This window comes from Schistocerca nitens, chromosome 3 (genome assembly GCF_023898315.1).
Source record: "Schistocerca nitens isolate TAMUIC-IGC-003100 chromosome 3, iqSchNite1.1, whole genome shotgun sequence".
NCBI lineage: Eukaryota > Metazoa > Arthropoda > Insecta > Orthoptera > Acrididae > Schistocerca > Schistocerca nitens.
The window spans coordinates 613,931,574-613,955,573 of NC_064616.1; the positions used below are offsets into that span (position 1 = coordinate 613,931,574).

Consider the following 24,000-nt stretch of genomic DNA (forward strand, 5'->3'; position numbering starts at 1 on the left):
TACCAAAAACTGTACCTCTTTTACATGCGAATTCTGAGGAAACCCTACACATCTGTTAGGTTTCCATTAGCTTGGTGGTCGTACCAGCCAATTTATTCTCAGCAGAGGTATACTTAACGCTTCTGGCGTCCTCACTCACACAAAGAGCCTTATCCAACGCTCAACAAAAATTTATGATTAGTAATTGAAAGGAGTTACATCACAAATAAAATAACTCAAAAGTACTTCCGTATCTAACGAATAATACTGTCTAATTTCCATTCTCCATCATCTCGAACACAAAGAAATTAGTTTTCGAAGTTCAACAGTAATTGGGTAACAACTTATTCGCTTAACGGAGTGTAACATATTGATTACATTAAGTGTCTCTGTTCTTTGGTTATACGATTATATGAAAATCTGACTCTTTTGGGGTGTCGTACTAGACAGGGTATCCCTACAACTGAATGACTGCAGATGTAAATTCCCAAAAACGTAACCTGCTACCCCATCTCCTATTATTGTCAACGGAAAAATTAATCAGTTAAGGAATTTCCTCCTTGTAATATGCAGCACGGAAATGCCAGTTCGCCACTGTAGATTGTTGTTACCACCCGGTTACACCTTATCTTGAATAACTTGAGTGTTATCACTACGTCGATTGATGCTCAGGGTCAAAAACATTGCTCTGAAATGGGACTTATCGCGAAGCACTGCGTTTTTAAGAAATACTTTATTCTAATTTATAGCTGGTTTTTCTGTCATATCTTTGAGAGGCAATTGACAGAATAGTTCTGCAATAATTAGCAGCCTCTCGGACGTTATGTTCAGGCAGATGGCGTATGACCTCCCTCCACATCCCCCCCCCCCCCCCATTCCCATCACCCCCAGAACTACCGCCGCCAAGCCGCACCAACGAGGAGGGACAGTGGTAAGACATAGGTCTCGCTAGGGTGACCAACTCTCCCGTATTTCCCGGGATCTCCCGTATTTAGAGACATTTTTTCATAATCTCCCGGCTCCCGTATTTTCAGGCTCAGTGGCCGTTTATCTCTCGTTTTTAACTGTAATTTTCTTATCACGTACCGGTGTATAAAAACATTTTTCAATCATTTAAATTTTGCACGCACTGTCAGGATTCATTCCTAGACAGCAGAGAAAACTTATTTTATATCGACCTTCGACATTAGATGTCGACATTATGTCTATCGAATATCTTTGGAATGATCGACCGACGCTTGGAGGTTAGATGTGACTTCGTTTCTGTGCCAGTGCTTACTGTGAATCGTCGTTAACTTGTTCGAAATTTTATGATGGGCAGCGAAGACGAAGCTAAAACGCCACAAAAAAAAAGAAAAGTGTATGTGTACATATCTCACGAAATGGGAAGATTTATATTCCCAGATTGGACCAGCATGGTCAAATGCTTATAAAGCAAACTGCTCAATTTGCAAACCGGAGTTTAGCATCGCGCATGGCGGCAAGAACGATTGTTTACAGCACATGAATACTTCAGGTACGGTAATAAATTATTAATATATGTCTTGTATAAAATCGTATATATAATATCTTACTGTTCAGTGCGTAGTAATTAGTAATCCGCAATTTTCTGAGTTAACATCTTGTATTTGCTTGTAAGTCACAAACGCAAGGCAAATGATGTTACTACATCATCAAAAATAACTACTTTTTTCATCTCTCCTCACCTGAGCAAAGGCTTAACAAACGAAGATATGAAAACCATTGCTGGTGAACTTTCATTAGTCTACCACACAGTGCAGCACAATCTAAGCTATAGGAGCTTGGACTGTGCAATCAAACTTTCGAAAAACGTGTTCAGTAAATCTAATGTGTCAAAGAAAAGATCTTGCGGGCGAACTAAAGCTGAAATGACGATAATGATAGTATTGGCCCCAAGAAGTGTGAACGATTTTCTGGAAGTTTTAAATGACCCCAAGAAGTGTTTCATGTTATTATCTTTAGCAATCACCTAAACAGGAAAATGTTTCCAATTGTCATACGATATTTTGACCCCTTTAGCGGAATTCAAAACAAATTGCTGGATTTCGTAGAACAGGCAGATGAAAGTGCAATTGATGTCCATAGGTTTTAAAAAAACTCACTGAAATCAAATAATTTGAATATCAGTAATATATCGTCATACTGTGCTGATGGTGCCAATATAAATTATGGCAAGCATAATTCAGTCATGAAACTATTAACTAACGAAAATGAAAAAATCCTTAAAGCGAGTTGTTTACCATGTACTTCATAATGCAATGAAACGTGCTTGCAACTGTTTACAATATGTAGATATTGAAGTGTGGGTATCAAAAATATATAGTCACTTTTCCTGTTCTGCCAAACGAAGGGAAACGCTAAAATCATTTTTTGAATTTGTTGATGTGGAATGGGCTGAAATTTTGCGACATGTGAATACTAGATGGGTATCTCTCACTCCTGCTGTAGAAAGGCTTTTAAAAAATTGGGAGCCTATGAAAAGCTATTTTAAAAGCATAGATGAATCAGACTGTCCTAAAGTTCTGAAAAAGTATTTTTGCAATGAAAATACAGAAGTAGAAACAATTGTTCAAGCTTATATTAGTTTTTTGTGAATATTGGAAATGTTTTCATTCAAAAAGCAAAGTATTTGGAGAATTCTGACCTTAGTATTATGGAATCTCATGAAGCTGTAAACTTACTAATAAGTAAAATTAGACAGAGAAAGTAGTGGTACTCATATAAATTATTAGCCTCTGTTCTTGATTTAAATTTCAAATCTAGTAGTGAGAACAACTTCATTGAATTCTATGGTTGTTTATATTCTTACTTAGGCAGTAAATTTGATAATACACTCCTGGAAATTGAAATAAGAACACCGTGAATTCATTGTCCCAGGAAGGGGAAACTTTATTGACACATTCCTGGGGTCAGATACATCACATGATCACACTGACAGAACCACAGGCACATAGACACAGGCAACAGAGCATGCACAATGTCGGCACTAGTACAGTGTATATCCACCTTTCGCAGCAATGCAGGCTGCTATTCTCCCATGGAGACGATCGTAGAGATGCTGGATGTAGTCCTGTGGAACGGCTTGCCATGCCATTTCCACCTGGCGCCTGAGTTGGACCAGCGTTCGTGCTGGACGTGCAGACCGCGTGAGACGACGCTTCATGCAGTCCCAAACATGCTCAATGGGGGACAGATCCGGAGATCTTGCTGGCCAGGGTAGTTGACTTACACCTTCTAGAGCACGTTGGGTGGCACGGGATACATGCGGGCGTGCATTGTCCTGTTGGAACAGCAAGTTCCCTTGCCGGTCTAGGAATGGTAGAACGATGGGTTCGATGACGGTTTGGATGTACCGTGCACTATTCAGTGTCCCCTCGACGATCACCAGTGGTGTACGGCCAGTGTAGGAGATCGCTCCCCACACCATGATGCCGGGTATTGGCCCTGTGTGCCTCGGTCGTATGCAGTCCTGATTGTGGCGCTCACCTGCACGGCGCCAAACACGCATACGACCATCATTGGCACCAAGGCAGAAGCGACTCTCATCGCTGAAAACGACACGTCTCCATTCGTCCCTCCATTCACGCCTGTCGCGACACCACTGGAGGCGGGCTGCACGATGTTGGGGCGTGAGCGGAAGACGGCCTAACGGTGTGCGGGACCGTAGCCCAGCTTCATGGAGACGGTTGCGAATGGTCCTCGCCGATACCCCAGGAGCAACAGTGTCCCTAATTTGCTGGGAAGTGACGGTGCGGTCCCCTACGGCACTGCGTAGGATCCTACGGTCTTGGCGTGCATCCGTGCGTCGCTGCGGTCCGGTCCCAGGTCGACGGGCACGTGCACCTTCCGCCGACCACTGGCGACAACATCGATGTACTGTGGAGACCTCACGCCCCACGTGTTGAGCAATTCGGCGGTACGTCCACCCGGCCTCCCGCATGCCCACTATACGCCCTCGCTCAAAGTCCGTCAACTGCACACACGGTTCACGTCCACGCTGTCGCGGCATGCTACCAGTGTTAAAGACTGCGATGGAGCTCCGTATGCCACGGCAAACTGGCTGACACTGACGGCGGCGGTGCACAAATGCTGCGCAGCTAGCGCCATTCGACGGCCAACACCGCGGTTCCTGGTGTGTCCGCTGTGCCGTGCGTGTGATCATTGCTTGTACAGCCCTCTCGCAGTGTCCGGAGCAAGTATGGTGGGCCTGACACACCGGTGTCAGTGTGTTCTTTTTTCCATTTCCAGGAGTGTAGTTCAAAGAGTTTAATCCCACAATGTCTAAAAAGGGAATTGACGTTCAACGACATGCATGAAGTTGTAGAATATCTTAAGCTGGATTGTATTAATGAAGATGAATTATATGAATAGTTTTGTAGTTCTAACGATGCAATTAAATGTGCTGTCTCTTTAGATGGTAATGTTAGCCAGAAATGGATACAGGTTTTTATAACTTTGAAATCAAATAATGTTAATTTTGAAAACTTGGGTAAGCTGGTTTGTTTTGTTATGAGTATACCAGGCAGTAATGCTCACACTAAGAGAGTACTTTCCCTTATGAATAATAAGTGGACTGATGTAAGGAACAGAAGTAGCACAAACTAAATCAAATCTGAACTACAAGTTGCCATGAATTTTCCTTATTCGTGTAGTGAATTCTTTGAATTTGCTAAAAAATGATGTAAAACTACTGACTGAGGCAAAATCTGTTGCAAAATATGTATAAGTAATTGTGATGTGTAAATAAATAGTCTACTTTTACAAATACTGCTTTGATTTTTGGCGAAATTTTGCCGTGCTATTAATCGCCTTTATTTTTTGTCAAGGATATAATAATCTCCCTTCTTTTCGTTTAGAAAAGTTGGTCACCCTAAGCCTCGCTTTCGAGAGATTGGCGGTTCAAATCCACTTCCAGCCATTCACGTTTAAGTTTTTCGAGATTTTCTTAAATTACGTAAGGTATACGCGGGAATGGTTCCCTGGAAGAGGAGCTAAACTGTTTTTCTTTTTTTTTACCCCACATTTAATAGAGTAAATCTCATATTTTGACAGAATTGTCAACCGTAAACTTAATGGCATTCTGGCACATTTTCAAAATTTTGTTCTTCATCTGGAGTCGCACTGTCTTTTTTACATGCTGAAAAGTGGCTCACTCATTTAGTTTTAGTCCAGAGATCAGCCAGACCCATCTGTCTTCCATAATATACTCATTATTTCTTTTTCCTTTCCACTTTCTCTTAAAGTTAAGTAAAATACTGATTTCATGACTATTATGTGCCTTAAAAGGCATATTTTTCTGGCGAGACCACGAGCAGTTTAAATTGTTTCACCCAACAGTCTGTTTCTTTGCGAAACAGAAGTGCTCTGAGACAAACCACATTTGTAAAAGACTGTTTCCTTTCTTGTGTGAGCTATCTCCCTTATGTGACAGAGGAGTGGCATGGTTATTGGTTTAGTAAGCTGTTTGCGTTTTGGGGGATGAGCTAATAGTCCAACTCCACCATCGTCCATTCAAGAGGTAAGTCTTAGTAGGCTGTTTGCGGCTTCAAATAACAGCGAGCATCCTTGTTTGCTGAGAATATCTAAAGCCGTTACTGGATAAGTGAAAAACAAGAGAATTCGTTAGAATAACTTTTATTTCTATATAGAGTTTTATCGAAATTTAGATCAAGCATATATGTTCTGATTTTATCGCAGTTTGGTACAAGGGCGCAAAATACGTTGTGTAATATAATGATAGAGTTACGTGAGTCAACATGTTGAGATTCAGGTAATTATGATATGAAGTGACGCATATCTGAAGACTTTAGGAATGGGAGACACTTGACAGAAGTGGTCATTTTTATTGCCGATAAGTATTTGCAATGAATTCGCTTCATCTCTAGATAAAAACAGTTTTCCTGACTTGGATGGAATATTTACGTTCGTAAGTGCTCATAAGATAACTGCTCCCCATTTGCAGATAAAATCAATTTGATTGTTATAAACTCCAAGGTTAGTGTTTGTCATTTTACTGTGATATTATCTTTGAGTTTCCAGAAACGTTCTTCGTGATTGGAAAAGAGCACAGGTCACACCCATCTAGGAAAGGGAGAACAGAAATGACCCGCAGAACCACCGTCTTATATCAATTACATTTATTGGTCGCATATCTAAAAATTATTCTCATTTCAAACATTATGACCTACCTGGAACAAATTGACCTCCACGGAAATTGGCATAGGGTCCGGAAACACAAAACGCACACTTCACTCGTTATAATACTCACTGCTGTGGATAGAGCGACTCAGGTTGGTTTGGCCTTTCAAGACTATCGAAAATCTTTGGATTCGTTATCATATAGACACTTTCTAAAAATAAAGAACGTTCCTATAGGATACCTAACTAAGCTTGCGACACACTACACTGATGGATAGTCATTTGCAGACAATTCAGTAATATCTGGTACGCCTCAGGGAAGTATAACAGCACCTTTGTTATGTATGTTGGTATGTTGTACATCAATGACTTAGTGGATGGTATTAGATGCAATATCAAACTTTTCGTATCTGATACAGTTGTCTACGAAGAAATTCTGTGAGACGAAATTTGTAGCAATATCAAATGGTTCAAATGGCTCTGAGCACTATGGGACTAACTGCTGACGTCATCAGTCCCCTAGAACTTAGAACTACTGAAACCTAACTAACCTAAGGACATCACAGACAACCATGCCCGAGGCAGGATTCGAACCTGCGACCGTAGCGGTCGCGCGGGTCCAGACTGTAGCGTCTAGAACCGCTCGGCCACTCCGGCCGGCTGTAGCAATATCCATTTAGATCTCGATGAAATATGATCTTAGTGCAAATACTGGCAACTGTCTGTTAATGTACAGAAATGCTAAGTTGAGCGCGCCGCGAAACATAAAAAACGGTATCCTTTGACCACTGGATTAATGAGTCACCTCCGAAGATAGTTAAGCACGACTTGATCAAAATTATCCAGACACCAATATATAATGCGGAATTGCCCACTAGTTGTCACGAGAGGGAGACCCACTAGTATAGATGAAGGCGGGGAGTATTACATTGTCAGTAGAGAAGCAATACCAGCAAGCGGGGCGACAGAAGAGCCCAGTAACTTCGAACGTGGGCTGAACACTGGATGTCAGCTGACAAGGGAACCTCCTCATCGCACCCCCCTCAGAATTAGTTATAAGTTGGTACAGTGGATAGGCCTTGAAAAACTGAACACAGATCAATCGAGAAAACAGGAAGAAGTTGTGTGGAACTATGAAAAAATAAGCAAAATATACAAACTGAGTAGTCCATGTGTAAGATAGGCAACATCCTGGTGGTTGTAAACCTACGAGCGCCGTGGTTCCGTGGTTAGCGTGTGCAGTTGTAAAACGATAGGTCCTTGGTTCAAGTATTCCCTCGGGAGAAAATTTTAATTTTTTATTTTCAGACAATTATCAAAGTTCAGGCACTCACATGTAATCAACTTCGCTCTCCAAAATTCCAGGACATGTTCAGATTTGCTTGGACATATGCAGGATTTGACGGTCTACACGCGGAAAAATTTGAAAACGTTGAAAACATATGTTTTGACAGAGCACAGACAAAACTGTGCGACTGTGAAACTGTTGTATTCATTTGTTGCAGTTTATGTGACAAACTCTTATGTTTTCACACTTTTTTGGGAGTGATTATCACATCCACAAGAAAACCTAAATTGGGCAAGGTAGAAGAATCTTTTTAGCCATTCATCAAGTGTACAAGTTAGGTGGGTCGACAACATATTCCTGTCATGTGACGCACATGCCGTCACCAGTGTCGTATAGAATATATCAGACGTGTTTTCCTGTGGAGGAATCGGTTGACCTATGGCCTTGCAATCAAATGTTTTCGGTTTCCATTGGACAGGCACGTCCTTTCGGCTACTAATCGCACGGTTTTGCGGTGCGGTCGCAAAACACAGACACTAAACTTATTACACTGAACAGAGACGTCAATGAACGAACGGACAGATCATAACTTTGCAAAAATAAAGAAAGTAAACTTTTCACTCTAGGGAAGATTTGAAACAAGTACCTCTCGTTCCGCAGTTGCTCACGCTAACCACGGGACCATGGCGCTCCTGAACGCGGACTCTCGTAGATGTTGCTAATCTTGCACATGGACTACTCAGTTTGTATATTTTGCTTAGTTTTTTCATAGTTCCACACAACTTCTTCCTGTTTACTAGATTGATCTGTGTTCAGTTTTTCAAGGCCTATCCAATGTGCCAACTTATAACTAAATCTGAGGGGGGTGCGATGGGGAGGTTCCCTTGTGAGTAGCAAATCATCAGGGACATTAAAACCCGAGTCGAGTGTTCGTGAAGTGGAAAGGAACAACCACAGCTAAACTAAGTCTAGGCAGAGATTATGTACGGACAGGAAGCGTCGATCATTGCGGAGGGCGGTTTTCAAAAAATAGTATGAAATTAGCGGTAGGAATCTCTCGTGAGGTCCAAAGCGCCACCAGTAGTCCAGGTAGCACAATGTGCACCGTGTGTAGGGACTTAAAAAGAATGGATTACAGTGGTCGATCAGCTCCTCATAATCCACATATTTCTGTAGGAAATGCTAAGCGACGCGTGATATGGCATAAAGACCGACGCCAGTGGAAAGTGGGTGATTTGAAGTGATGATCACTCTGTACCCTGTCGGTTAGGATTTGGCCAAAGCTGGAGAACGTTACTCGTCATTATGCGTAGTGTCAATAACCAAGTCGGAGGAGGTGGTGTTATGGTATGGCGGTATTTTGGGGTGTGGCCTCCTTATTGCGTTTAAGAAAATTCTAAATATAAGGATATGAACATATTCTATAGCATTGTGTACGGCGTACCGCAGAGGAACAATTCGCAAACTATGACTGTTCGTACATGCATATTGAAACGCCTTGTCATAAAGCAGCATCTGTGAGGCAACTGTTTGTGGAGAATAACATTCCTGAAATGGACTGGCCTGCTAAGAGCCGTGACCTGAACCCAATGGAATACCTTTCGGATGAGTCAAAACGTCGATTTCGCTCCGGATCCAAGCGTCCACCATAAGTACCTCCTCTGGTTTCGGGTCTCTTCCATTCCTCCACAGACATTTAGACACTTGATTGAAAGTATTCCCAGCAAAGTTCAAGCTGTCATAAATACGAAGGATGGATAAATCACATATTAATATCCGCTAATAATTATCCGATTTTTTTATCAACAGTGGACAAATATTCGTGAGTAACGTGTGTAGCAGTATTAAATGGAATAAATTTATAGTTTCAATTGTAGGTAAAGCACATGGCAGGCTACTATTCATTGGTAGGATACAGGGAACTGCACTTTGGCGAGAAAAGACATTTCAAATAGAATCCTCGCACGGCCCAAAGGTCAGTCTAACAGGTGGCATCGAGCGTATGCAAAGAAGGACGCTACGAATGGATACAGGCTTGTTCATTGGTACGTGTAAGAGATAAGATGAAAAACTTGAATAGGCCCACATGCGGAGGGAGGCATCGCACATTTCCGAGACCTCTTAGAAGACTTAAGATGTTCCGTTGAGAACATAAATTTCAAATATTCTCCAGCTCGCTACGTTTTCATCTCGTAGATATCCCGCAGTTAAAATTAGGCAAATAACAGTTCGCACATATACGGAGGGAACTGGAAGAAAATATGGGACAATAAAGTGTGCCTTCTGGCATGTGCTTTACAGTGATTCTCACAGTACAGATGAAGACATTAAAACATGTGTTCTTAAAAGAGGCAGGTTCTAGGAAGCAATTAAAGCACGACGTTCAGTTGAGGTTTTCTGTCTGAAAATTTGAACGTCACTAATAGCGGAGTAAATACTTGATTAAATTTTAATTCTCACAATTAATGCAAAGTGCGTGTAGTTTATTAGTTTACTTGACGGTATGCGGGGGAAAATAAAAGATGGTGTCGTATATTTCCGTTTATAGGTTGTTAAACTGGTAGAATCAGCTCAGGCAATTACGTCTATAATTCAGATCTTTCGGCTGCGTGAAAGACATGAAAATGACTGACACAACCACTAGCGTGATTGTGGGTAGACACAATTTTGCACACTTGTTGTGGTGCATGTTCCGCTTGTGCTCTAGCTAAAGCTAAAGTGGGTGTCGCAAGCCCGCGACCGCTCTATTAGCATGGCTGTATGCGGCGTATGGCTTTTCTTAACCGCGGCGCTAGAAGTGAGAGGGTGGCCGGCCCATGACCCCAGCTGCCTTTTACCCCTGTAGAAAAATCCAAGTACTTACTTGAGAGCAGGCTGAGTGGATCTGGGGCAGGAAAAATCCCCGCCCCTAGCCGGGATCGAACCCGTGACTTCCAGGTCCCAAGTTTAGCACTCTACCCTTTTTTTCCTTCTTTCTTTCTTTCTATGTGTTTCTTCGTCTACAATTCTGGGCGGATGTCGCATGAAATTTCTCAAGTAACGACGATGAAAATTTCACTCAGTTTCTTATTGCCGATGGTGACCTGCCCCTGACCGAACGCACTGAGCTAGCGTGCCGCCACCCATTAGCCCACCATGGCCACCTTGCACTCTATACCGTCTCAAGTAACTATCAGGTCCATTTCAACAAAAAGAAGATCAACCTTCAATCTACGACCATGCCACGGAACACACAAAACAAAAAGCGTGCAAGGAACATATAACAAACTGTGCGGTACAGGTCACTACATACTTCAGTGCGAGTTTATACACGTAATTACATGCGATGTAGCCAAGAGCTCTAGAGTCTCCTACCAGTTTTACAAGTGTTGTACTGGACGAAAGAAAAGTATCGCGCACTTCTGAGACAATTATTTTCGGTCGCCGACGGGGACTCAATGAAATGTCTCAAACCTTGGGAAAGATCGTTCACGACTCTCTGCTATTTCCAAGCGGTTCAAATAGTTTTACAAGGATAATTTCTTTCGAGAACATTACCCGCACATGTCGACCTCCATCTTCTTCTTCCACTGAATAGAATGTTGCTCTATTACGGAAACTAGTGGAGGAAAACCGGTGTGTGTCATACCGTCTAGCAGAACGGTAACTCTCGCGCAGCGTGTGCACCTGCAATTCGAAGCGTTCAACGAGACCACATTTAAGTGAAGAACTTTTGTGCTTCAGGGGGATTATACTACAGAGAGAAGAACAGGTGGCGCGTCATACGTTATGAGGAAGAAAATGGAGACCAGCATATCGGCGTTTAATGCCACAGCTATATTAAAGTCTATATATGACGGCAGTATCTGTTCCCGAAAGAACAGTTACCGTGGATGACCATGCAGCTTTGCTAGAAATGAAATGATAATTAAATGGACACCCTAGCAGCAAACAGGCGTTGATGTACTTCATTGGGGCCATGTTGAAAATATGTGCCCCGACCGGGACTCGAACCCGGGATCTCCTGCTTACATGGCAGACGCTCTATCCATTTGAGCCACCGCGGGCACAGAGGATAGTGCGTCTTTAGGGACTTATCCCTTGCTCGCTCCCCGTGAGATCCACATTCCCAACATGTCCACACCACTACATTCGTAGTGCGCCTAATAGATGTTTGCCCATCATACTCATTACTCGTGGTAGATTAATCTACCAAGTCCCGGTGGCTCAGATGGATAGAGCGTCTGCCATGTAAGCCCGGGTTCGAGTCCCGGTCGGGGCACACATTTTCAACATGGCCCCAATGAAGTACATCAACGCCTGTTTGCAGCTAGGGTGTCCATTTAATTATCATTTTATATTAAAGTCATTAGACACGCAGAACTAAATGAGTTCGCAAAATATGGGGAAGTAAGTTGGTCACGGTCTTTCTCAAGAAACTGGTCATTCGCTTGAAATATTCGAATGAAATTTCAGGAGAGCTGTATCAAGATGCTTGAGATTTGCTCCTTTTGAAAACGAAAGGACTATGGAAATTAGAGTAGGCTTAAACGTCACGTCGACGCCGAGGTCACTAGAGAAGAAACACGAACTCGAATGGGCAGATATTCAGTTATGTCCTCTTCAAAGCAAGTGATTTTGGGAAACAAAGGAAACGGAATGGTTCAAATGGCTCTGAGCACTATGGGACTCAACTGCTGTGGTCATAAGTCCCCTAGAACTTAGAACTACTTAAACCTAACTAACCTAAGGACAGCACACAACACCCAGCCATCACGAGGCAGAGAAAATCCCTGACCCCGCCGGGAATCGAACCCGGGAACCCGGGCGTGGGAAGCGAGAACGCTACCGCACGACCACGAGATGCGGGCGGAAACGGAATCCTGGATGACTGAACGAGTATTGGATTTAGATTAGATGTAATTTTCGTTCCATCAGATCCATAGTGAGGAGATCCTCTAGGATGTAGAACATGTCAGAAAACAAGAATACACAATAAATATTTACGAGGAAAAACAGATATACTAATGTATCTTCCACAAATCCGAAGTATAAAGATCCCCGTGGAGGTGGAATACGTCAAAAAATCTTAATCATCTTTTCATTTAAAAGGTAATAATAAACTAGTTACAAAACATGTAAACTTTCAACACACTGAGGTGTGTACGATAATTCTTAGGCTATTGCAGCCATGCATCATCAAGCAGAAAAATCGTTTTCCAACACTTACAATGATGGCATTTCTGCACTGAAACTGTACTGAAGTCAGAGTGCACTTAATATTCGCATTGGGGAGTTGAACCCTGCTACTCCGAAATTCTAGAGCAGTTGATCTTAATGAATGAACAAATGAGAGAATTTTAACAATGCTAATCATAGTAGCAGTAGTACAAACTATAGTATTAGCAGTCGGATAAGGTGTCAACAGCAGTTTTTTAGTGGCAGAAATTATTTACTTTTTTGTTTTTTATTCTGCTTCTTTTCCTTTGTAGTACTAGGTTTTCTGGAGAACTCGTATGTAGCAAGTAGCAACAGCGATTACACACAGGGGGTGTATGGCCTTTTTTAACTATCCAGAAAATAGGCTGTAAGTCTTAAGAATAAATAAATAAAGAAGTCCAGTGCCTAAACCACTGCGCTGCTTGGTTCTTTCAACAACTTATGAAGTGTTACACCTATCTACTGTATGTCAATGGGTTTGTATGTGTTCTTGTGAGTGACATAGTTTGCTCAGCCATTATTCGATTTCTTGTCTTCATCATTAATATTCATATAATTATGGATAAACTAAACAAAATACAGTTTGCACTTTAGTGTATATTGATTTGAACTTATAAAAAAAGGTCTTTACTAAAAATCAAAACAGAAGTGTGGAGTGTTTTCGGGGATCACTTCATATGACTACTAATTCGGTGTAAGATGAAAATCTGCGCTGCAGAAACATAGAGCGACGTTGATAAGTATTTTTCTTCAGAGGAGTATTACTGCACTTTCCTGTGGTTATCACTTTTATCAATTGCGTCTTGTGTTGGGTTCCGTTGTCCATTTCAAGACAAAGTGTTTACGGTCACTGTAAAGCTGAAGATACCTACGCACTGATGCTTCTGCCGTAATGCCAGTTAGAGCCGTATTTCTGTAATGTCCCAGCAAGCGTTGCATACTAAAGTACATTTTATGATACTCATTTGGCTCGAGATTCACACACATACTCCGAATCTATATGTATTAACAGGGACATAAAACACGAAGGACTTGCCCATCTCAAGTATCGTCCTGACCCGCGCTGTCTGCTCCTGTGTGCAGCAGCGCTGCTCAGCCACTGTTGGAGTACTGGTTATTTTTCATGATTTACTATCCCTGTTAATACATATCAATAAAACGAATATCACACTACACTAAATTGGGACCGCCCTATCGAATGGCAAGTAAAATTCCGCTTTAAAAATAATTTTGTTTCTAACGGAAAATGTGATGCACAGTAGTTATTTGGGCGGACCCAGGCTAAACTTTGCAAAAATAAGATTAAAATATTTGCCAAAACACGAGAGAAAATGCGCCTGACAACTGTTAGGCGGAACACTTTCTATATACGCATAAGACTCGTCTTCAGCAACACTTCGAATTACATTGATCATGGGAAACACATGGGGGCACATGGACCTCTCTCTCACATTATTAACTTAAGCATAAGATAACGTTCCTTTCCCTAATGTATGTTCTTCCAATTTCAGAACTAAGGAATAATTTTCCATTGGAAATATTATCGGAGCGTACCTGTGTTTCAGGTGGAATGCTATATTATCTACACATCTATGGCCGAAATTAGTATCTACTCACCAAAAATTGAAATTTAGTCTAAAGGTAAGATATAGTTAGACATCCAAGTAATTTAAGGGGACTGGTATGTGAACACAAGGGGAAAACTTGAAAAAAAAGTCAGTTTTCGAAATAATGTAGCTGAAACTATAAAAGTTGTAAGCCCACGTTACCTGTATTAACAGATATTTTAGGAACATTTTGATGTATGAGCCATAGTTTTTGGTTACACACTTTTTTCTAAATTGTGTTTTGTGTTGCAAGTGAAAGGAACGTTCACAGCGGATCCCACAACTTTTGTGAAACATCTTAGGGTAAACACAAAGATATAAGTGTTCCTTGCTAGGACACAGATCCTGTTAATCATATAATATTATAATCTGATGTCCAGGATACAAAAATAATAATAGCAACTACCGTCGTTTTTCTATGCTTTTTCCCTGACATTTTGCCCCTTGATAGAAAGTTTTTGGACAAATCCATAAGCAGAGGACAAAAAGCTAGTCAGTTAATGTGATAAAAGTGAAAAATACATCATTTGAAAGTTGATAGTGAGACGGTATTAGAAGGATGTAGTAAAGAAAAGCTACATGTTCACGTTCAGAAGATGCTGTTAGCTGTGAGGAAATGGTCTCTAGCTTTACCTTCACTCTCGCAGGAAAAAGAGAAAACAGGGGACGAGCAACAGACGCCGATACGGAGTGTAGAAGTAGCGGAACGAAGCCATACTGGGGAACTGGATGCTTCGCAGACGACCTGTCTCTCGCTCCTCACCGGGAATCCGCAACAAGCTGTTAGGAGCAAAATATTTGCCACGATATACCTGTAGCCCCGAATGGAAAATAGAAAGAGGACAAGAGCAAACGATAAGCCATCTCTCTGATGCGGTTGTGTTCATCCCAGTTACCATAATTTCGATAACATATGGGAACCTCGGTATGTGTTACAGGAAGACACTAACGATTAAGTTCCACAAGGCAATATCGGCTACTGAGGGAATCATATTTAAGACCACCCATAGGTCTAGACTAGGGGAAAAGGAAAGTCGAGAGATGTGTAACCTTCCTTCAGAAGCTGGAATGAAATCTCAGGGTGGAGTGCAAGGCGATCCAGAACAGTGTTCTTTTTAATTAGGAAAATCTCATGATTCACAGGAGGAATACCGAATGAACTTGATGTAATCGTACAATGTAGGCTTTCACGGCCCGCATCTAATTCAGTTTACTGAAAAACTTGACATATTTTAGGAGTAGTAACATAAATTGTTATTATAGCCCTGGAGAGCAGAAAAATTGCTTATTGTTTGCTTTAATGTTCCCTTTTCCAGCATGACACCTACACTTACAAAAAGACAACCTTATCCGCATATTCTATTGTTCTTCAAGAACATTTATCTTTGGTTGAGTTAGTCAATGAAGGAAAGTATTAGCTACTCTGTGTTACCATTCGATATTGCTGTTCCTTCTCAAGTTACATTTGAGATATTTCCAGTGGTTTAAGTCCTACAATCCGATTATATTGCACCTAAAGGAAAACAATTTTTGGTAGAATAATTCATAACAAGGAAATAATAACAGTTACTACTGAAAAACTGTTTTTTAAACGTAATTGAGTATTGTCAGATAATGTAAAGCATTAATGAATTTCAAGCGAGTTTATTAACTAAGTCCGTTTCCGAAGCTGAGTGGTCAGCGCGGCTGAGTACCATGCGGAGGACCGGGGTTCGACTCCCAGCACCGTTAGAGATTTTTCTTTGGTGGGAGGACTGGAACAGCCTCGTGATGCCAATTGAGGAGCTATTCGACCGAGTAGCAGCTACTCCAGGTCACGAAAACTGGAAACATGCTGACCCCCACGCTTCTCCACACAGCATCCAATGTCGCCATTGGCGGAGGATGGCACGGCCGACGGTCGGTGCCGATGGGCCCGCCACGGCCTGTGGACGGAGCTTACCTTATTATTAACTAAGACTTCAGTTTCTCTGTACCTTGCTTCAGAAAATATTACGTGAGAGACAATTTTAAAAATTAAACAAATACACACAGCTACACCAAATGCTTGGCTTTCAGATTACTGACGTTTACTTTAGCGACGTATTGAGGGATTCTGACCAGGATACTTTATTCCTCAAGAAAATAAAGTGAGGGAGCTATGACAATTTTCTTATGTAAAGCAAGTTTAACCTACAAGTAAATCGTGCGACCTAGCAGTAAACTGGAGTAAAGACTACAAACTTTATAGCGAACTCGTATATGGAATTTATTTCCTTCATTAAGAAAATATGGTCAGCAGTTAGCATAAAGAGAAATTTGATACACTTTCCAGTAATCACATAAAAACATTATATCTCAATGATGTGGAGTAAATCAGTCGTACGGAGGCTATCTAGAAATTAATATATATCCTCTGTACGACTGATTTACTCTACACCACACACATTCACACACACACACATTCACACACACACACACACACACACACACACACACACCACACACACATGACTCTACACCACACACACACACACACACACACACACACATGAGCGCGCGCGCACGCACGTACGTACGTACATACATACATTTAGACAGAACTGGAGCTGACAGAAAGAAACTATATTAATTTGCCTTTAAGAATAATTTTATCACATGCTTAGACATTATTTATAATCCAAGCTTTGTGAGTCCTTTTCGTTGGTGTTCGTGGTGAATAAGTGAGCGGGTGACCTCTTCATGCGCCAGTGCAGTGTGTCACAGGCGCATCTTTATCATGAGGTTGAGTATGATTAATATTTATGTGGTCTAAAGTTTCTGATATTATCGGTAGTTCTAGAAATGAAAACGCGTTGCTTTTGGAGATCCGTGCTGACGCCTAGCCTACACCTCTGATCTCACAGGTAGAGACGCCTAGATTAACGTCCCAATATGACATACAAATCGGAAGTCAAAGATGTAACTCTATGATGAATTGCGGAGAACTTTGGGATTTCGTCAGGAGAATAGGATCTTTAAGCCAAGGACTCTCTCCGATTTGTGATGAGAACTTACGCCACCACTGCAATTCGAATTGGGCCATTTGGGGTTGAGTGCTATCCCGCTGCACTGCTTTAGTAATTCCGGTTAAATCTTCATTTGCACCAATACTCCCAGGAAAAAGTAAGGTTTTCGATTCGCGGATGATATACAGGAAGGAAGATGGATGGTACCTTTCTCTACTCGTACAAGTTACTCTAATTTTGATGTCTTAGTCATTACACGAAATTTATGTTGGAGTAAACAGTATGTTATGTTTTTAAATCTCGTACTCGAACAGGGGCCCTCGGAATTTAGAGAGTAAGGCTGACGAAAGAGCATAAGAAGATTTAGCCTTATGTAAAGCCAGTAAACGGATCGAAATTATATATCCAATCGTTCGGAACGAAAGATGACACGAAGAAATCCGAAATACCAAATTCGGTCTTCCGAAACTGTTTTATAACGAAAGATCGTAATTCGATTCTTTCTTTGAAACTGACGTAAGTGATCGCGGAATTGAAAATCAATTCTAATCGCTTAATGGCGGTAAGGTATAAAAACCGGATGAGATACTTGTAACGTTCTACAGAGATTATGCGAAATAATTTGCTCCTCTTGTTGCAACAATTTATCGTTGGTCGCAGGCTCAACGAACGGTACCTAGCGACTGGAAAAAAGCTGAGTTCATTTCCGTTGCCAAGAAGGGTCGTAAGACAAATGCACATAATTATAGGTTTATATCGCTGGCGGCAATCTATTGTAGAATTATGGAACTGGTTTTATACTCTCGTATTACAACATTTTTGCGGAACGAAAATATTGTCTATAAAAATCAGCATGGATTCCGTAAACAGAGACGTTGAGAAATTCAGCTCGCTCCGTTCATCCATGATATTCATATCGCCGTCGACATCGGCGCTCAGATAGACGATGTGTTCCTTGATGCCGGGAAGGCATTTCATACAGTTCCACTCTGTCGTTTAATGAAAGAAAACCGCACGTTTACCGAGTATCGGACCACATTTGAGACTGGCTTAAGGAACTGCTTGCAGATCAGCCCCGAGTCTACGATATTTCCTAATCGGGGAAAAATACTTGATAGTGGCGCCCCCCCCCCCCCCCCCCCTACAGCGTTTGAGATAGGACGTCAGAAATTTAAAAAATGATTTTTTAAAAAATATGTTCACTTTGTAGCGCACATCTTTCTGAAGAGTTTGCTATATAAAACAGGAAATGTAAGACTTGTTATTTGGTCTTAAGTGCGCCAAAGTGTAGTGCCACGCTTCTTCACACGGCATTCTTCTATCGCATGTCGTTCTATTTCGCTCTGTGGAATTCAAACGTGTATACTTTGTAGTGAAAGCCATCAAGCTTATATTCAGGACAGTGGAAAATAAAGTGTCCTGAGGTGTCTCTCCTGCTCCCAGTCGGCCGGTTTGACATTCTGCTCCCCTTAAAAAAAATTCACAGTTAATGCTGGGTGGAATTATTTGTGACCGGAAGAATAAGAACTCTTTAGAAAACTTGCACTCTTCATTGCTTACTAGCTAATAATTTTCTCTTTTGTGTTATATAAAATTAAATATAGGAAACATAAAACCAGTGAAGGCAAGAAACAAACAAGACAGTACACATTTCTTCAATCCATAGGCCGGCCGCGGTTGACGAGCGGTTCTAGGCGCTTCAGTCCGGAACCGCGCGACTGCTACGGTCGCAGGTTAAAATCCTGCCTCGAGCATGGATGTGTGTGATGTCCTTAGGTTAGTTAGGTTTAAGTAGTTCTAAGTTCTAGGGGACTGATGACCTCAGATGATTTTTTTTTTCAATCGATAGGTCCCAGTATTTTTTTCTCTATAATCTTGCTACAGCTTTACACTGCGAACTTTTCTTTCTGCGAAAGAATATATTTTCTCGTCAAAGTGTGTCAAACATTTTCGTACACGAAAAATCAAATTTCGTTGTCTAATACTGAAAAAGCGGTTAATACGAATAGTACCCAAGCCTGATGTGGATTCTCGATTTGATTAAGGCTATTTTGTCACTGTCTGCTAGATAAAACGAAATAGGTCTTTCTAATAGTGCAGCAGTTGTAAAGCACACCAAATAAGGGAGACTGTTTTGGCACAAATCGTCATTTTTATGTACTTCATTTACATAAATAACACGTCAGAACATAATCCACAAAGTACCAATATCAAATTCCTATTAGGCCTACTACAAGTAGAAAGTTTTATGTTAGGAAATAGTTTCACATACGCTTCAGTTTCTCAACCATAAGATCGAAAAGTAGTAGTACGAAGTATTTATATAAATTTTGAATTGTCATATTGTTCCATATAATTTCTGTGACGTCCCCGTTTCTTTTTCTTCCTCGTTCTAGCAAATAATCTTGTCATCACTAATTCTGTAACTATACCAGCCTCTGTCAAAACTTACCCTCCGGTTTAACTTCACGAACGGCCAGAATCACAGGTTCAGTTACCCCGCGTTTATTCTCCGGCTAGGTGTTATTACGTCTTCGCACAACGCGTTTTCCGCGCTATTCCGAGAATAGAATTTAAGCGGCTGCTAACCGGGGAGAGTACAACTGGTATTGTAGCGACGTGGCAAAAAATTTCTGTGAACATTTCATTTTCTTAGATACATCGAGAAGATAATATGCAAGATTTCTTACCTGTTGTTCCCGTTAGTCGTTTATTTCCACCCTGGTAGTGTGAATCTATGGATTTTGCTTATAATTATAACAACGCTCATTATTCGCACCCCTAGTCAACCACAAAAAGAAACAGCGATTGACATTCATCCGTTTGGGTTTATTTGGCTCAGCTCGTATAGCCCTGTCCTCTTTTGTCTGCGGGAAAGTTGTTTTTTTTATTTCTAGATGACACAGGGACTCCCATGGCAGAGACGTCACGTACACTATGCACGCATTCAAAAATCAACTTATGATTCGTTAAGAAATCAACTTAGAATGTGTTAAAAAATGTTCAAAAACCAACTGGGATGAGTTTCAAACGATAGACCAACGTGCGCTAGATGCCAGGCGCTTTGTGAAACCAGTTTTTTTTCTTCAGGAATACGAATTTGGTGCCGTCTGAAATTGAAGCCCGGGGCAGATACTACCATGGGCCACACACCTTAAGGTGGATTTCGGAGTATACGTGTAGATGTAGAACGTACAACTGAATCCCTAAGAAACGTGCTACGAATTGTGTTGTGGATGGGCAGGAGAGCCAACCCACGAATTTTAGAGGAAGCCGAAAGGCACGCGTTTAAGCTCACGCAGGCTGGCGTGAGATTTGGAACAGGACAAGGAATTTAGACTTCAGAAAAAAGGAGGTAACTGGTGGAATACTTAACTTTAATCCTTTAATGTTGAACGTAGCTCTTGTCTGTACATTATTTACAATATCAATAGTAACTGAACATGGCGCCTTGCTAGGGCCGGCCGCGATGGTGTCGCGGTTCTAGGCGCGCAGTCCGGAACCGTGCGACTGCTACGGTCGCAGGTTCGAATCCTGCCTCGAGCATGGATGTGTGTGATGTCCTTAGGTTAGTTAGGTTTAAGTAGTTCTAAGTTCTAGGGGACTAATGACCACAGCATTTGAGTCCCATAGTGCTCAGAGCCATTTGAACCAAGCCTTGCTAGGTCGTAGCAAATGACGTAGCTGAAGGCTATGCTAACTATCGTCTCGGCAAATGAGAGCGTATTTTGTCAGTGAACCATCGCTAGCAAAGTCGATTGTACAACTGGGCGAGTGCTAGGAAGTCTCTCTAGACCTGCCGTGTGGCGGCGCTCGGTCTGCAATCACTGATAGTGGCGACACGCGGATCCGACGTATACTACCGGACCGCGGCCGATTTAAAGGCTACCACCTAGCAAGTGTGGTGTCTGGCGGTGACACCACAAATTGCACATCTCGTTCCAGAAACTTCTTTGTCTCTCCTGTTAACCCAACTTGGTACGGGTCATTGATAGACGAACAATATGCAAAACATGATTGATCAAGGGTTTCGTAAGCTGAGTTCTTCTTGAGTGGATTACGTTTTCACTTAATACTCTCAGTAAGTCACAAAAACGAATGTACTTACTCCGAAGGTAGTTTCGTGTAGTCTTACATCTTAAATCTCTCTGTATAAATACTCCTAGGTATTCTATATTGGTGAATCGATTCCATGATAGATCCCCGATCTTGTAGGCAATAGATGACGGTTTTTTACGTCTAATTATGCACATTACTTGTATTGATGGTCAGTTGTTAGCATTTTCACCAAGCGTTAACTGCCGGTTCTCATGCGGCTACTAACGATTTCCCAACCGCGTCACATACCTGTATACAGTTGCATCATCTGCAAACTGCATCAGGAAACCACAAGTGTCAGCTCCCTTGTTGTTTATATCTATCGTCTCAGATAAAGAGAAGAGAGAAAAACCACGAAGGAATTGTACGAAAGGGACGGAAATCGGTAGAACTGATGTACATGTACAGACAAACAAATGATTACAGTTTCAGAAAAACTGGATTATTTGTTCAAGAGGAAAAGCTTCACTAATTGAGCAATTCAGTTACACATTGGTACACCTCTGGACCTTATGGAAGCAGTTATTCGGCTTGTCATTGATTGATAGAGTTTTTGGGTGCCCTCCTGAAGGATATCGTGCAAGATTCTGTCCAACTGACGCTTTATATCGTTAAAATCCCGACTTGGTTAGAGGGTCCTGCACAAAATACTCCAAACGTTCCCAACTGGGAAGAGATCCGGCAACCTTGCTGGCCGAGAGAGGATCTGACAAGCATGAAGACAAGCAGTAAAACTGTCGCTGCGTGCGGGCGGGCATTATATTGCTGAAATGTATACCCAGGATGGCTTACCCTGAAGGGAAACACAATGGAGTACAGAATATTGTCGACGTAGCGCTGTGCAGCAAGAGTTCCGTGGTTGACAATCAAAGCGGTTCTGTTATGAAATGAAATGGCATCCCAATTCAGCACTCCTGCATGACGGGCCGTATGGCGGGAGACAGTCAGCTTGGTATCCCACCGCCGTCCGTGGCGTCTCCAGAAGCGTCTTCGCTGGCCATCGTGACTCATTTTGAAGCAAGACTCTTCAGTGATCAGTTATGAACAAATAGAGCGACCTATATGTTACACTATCCGTGCTCGTGAAATTCAAGTTCATACCTACAGAGCTTTTCGTGCCCAGTGAAGTCATCACACACCAACAGGTAGTTTTCCTATTTGGGGTAATTGAATGGACTACTTGTTACTTAGGACCGAGCACGATCGAAGTTATACTAATTCAGTGAGGAGAAGCCATACAGTTTTTGATCATGGGTCATCTACTCGTTTTGCAAAATGTGAGTGAGTCAGGCAAAAGCACAAATGAAATATTTGCCAAAATATTTAACTCGTTTTTGAACAAAGGAGCTAGTTTTAAACTCTGCAACTACACCGAGCATCCAGGTTTGTCCTGTAACAATAAAGGCATCGAAAGATGTAAAGGGGTGTTTCAGAAGTGATGGTCAGTTTTCAGGCATATGACAGGAATGATCATTCGAAACATAAAAGTCAAGTAAACACGGGCTGTAAAATGCATACCTTAAGAGCTATGAGCAATTCTTGATCTTCGATACTGTGCAACAAATCTCTTCTACTGCAAGCTCTTTGCTTTTCATATTTTGGGAAGTGATAGTATGGACCAAAACAAGAACAAAATGTCCATTAAACATGTGCTCTAAAAGGCATACCTTATGAGTTATGAGCACTTGTCCATCTTCTCTACTTTGAAACACAATTCTTCTAATGAACAAGTGCTAATAACTTTTAAGGCATGCATTTTAGAGCACATGTTTACTGGACATTTTTTCTTATTTTGGTCCGTACTACCACTTCCCAAAATATGGAAAGCAAAGAGCTTGCAGTAAAAAAAGATTTGTTTCACAGTATCGAAGATCAAGAATTGCTCATAGCTCTTAAGTTATACATTTTACAGCCCATGTTTACTTGACTTTTTTGTTTCGAATGATCATTCCTGTCATATACCTAAATACTGACCATCACTTCTGAAACACCCAGTATATCTATTACTTAGCATTACTTTCTAGAAGTATGTGTTGACGAGATGAACGTTGAAAATAATGTTATGGACGGGCTAAAAATGTTCGTTCCGCTACTTTAGCTAAACACACAATATACAACATTGGGCTCAAAAAACTCAGTATATTAAAGTGCTGTAATTATTTTCATTTACTTATTTCCTATGACACAATGACTCGAGCTTTCTCTTCACCTACTATTCACGTACTGTTCACTGGCAAAAGGAAACCTATGGCAGGAACTTTTAAGCAGCAAGAAGTTCCAACATCAACCTCAAGGTAAATTATTCTCTCATGAAATTTTCTCTCAGTAATCCATTTCAGTTTGAGAACAATGGTGATACAAATAAAATGCAGCAATGAGAAATGTAGTAAATTTAGTATTACATTCTGCAGAAAATTGTCTTTTGCGTAAAAAACAGTAAATTACCTAATTAGTCCCTTTGACAACCTAGGCACTGAATTAGTCTCTGACAGAAAATGAAAATATGCTTACATGCAGATTGTTCTTCTTGACTGTTCCCTCTCTACAACAACGCAAGTCGTCAGTCGCATACGAATTTCCAGAGAGATATACGGGTTGCCCGAAGAGGGCAGGTCAGTATTTTTCGAAATGAGAAAAATTATCGTATGACGCAAAAGCGTTCATATAGACAGATGCTCTATCT

General features: G+C 41.4%; 1 protein-coding gene and 1 non-coding gene across 2 annotated transcripts in view; both read right to left on the reverse strand.

The window, feature by feature from the left end:
- LOC126249680 (cysteine dioxygenase type 1) overlaps positions 1 to 24,000 on the reverse strand; it is a 140,679-nt gene that overhangs the window by 106,251 nt on the left and 10,428 nt on the right. The window lies entirely within an intron of this gene.
- Positions 11,399 to 11,473, reverse strand: Trnat-ugu (transfer RNA threonine (anticodon UGU)). The gene has a single exon. It is a non-coding gene; the product is annotated as a tRNA-Thr (tRNA).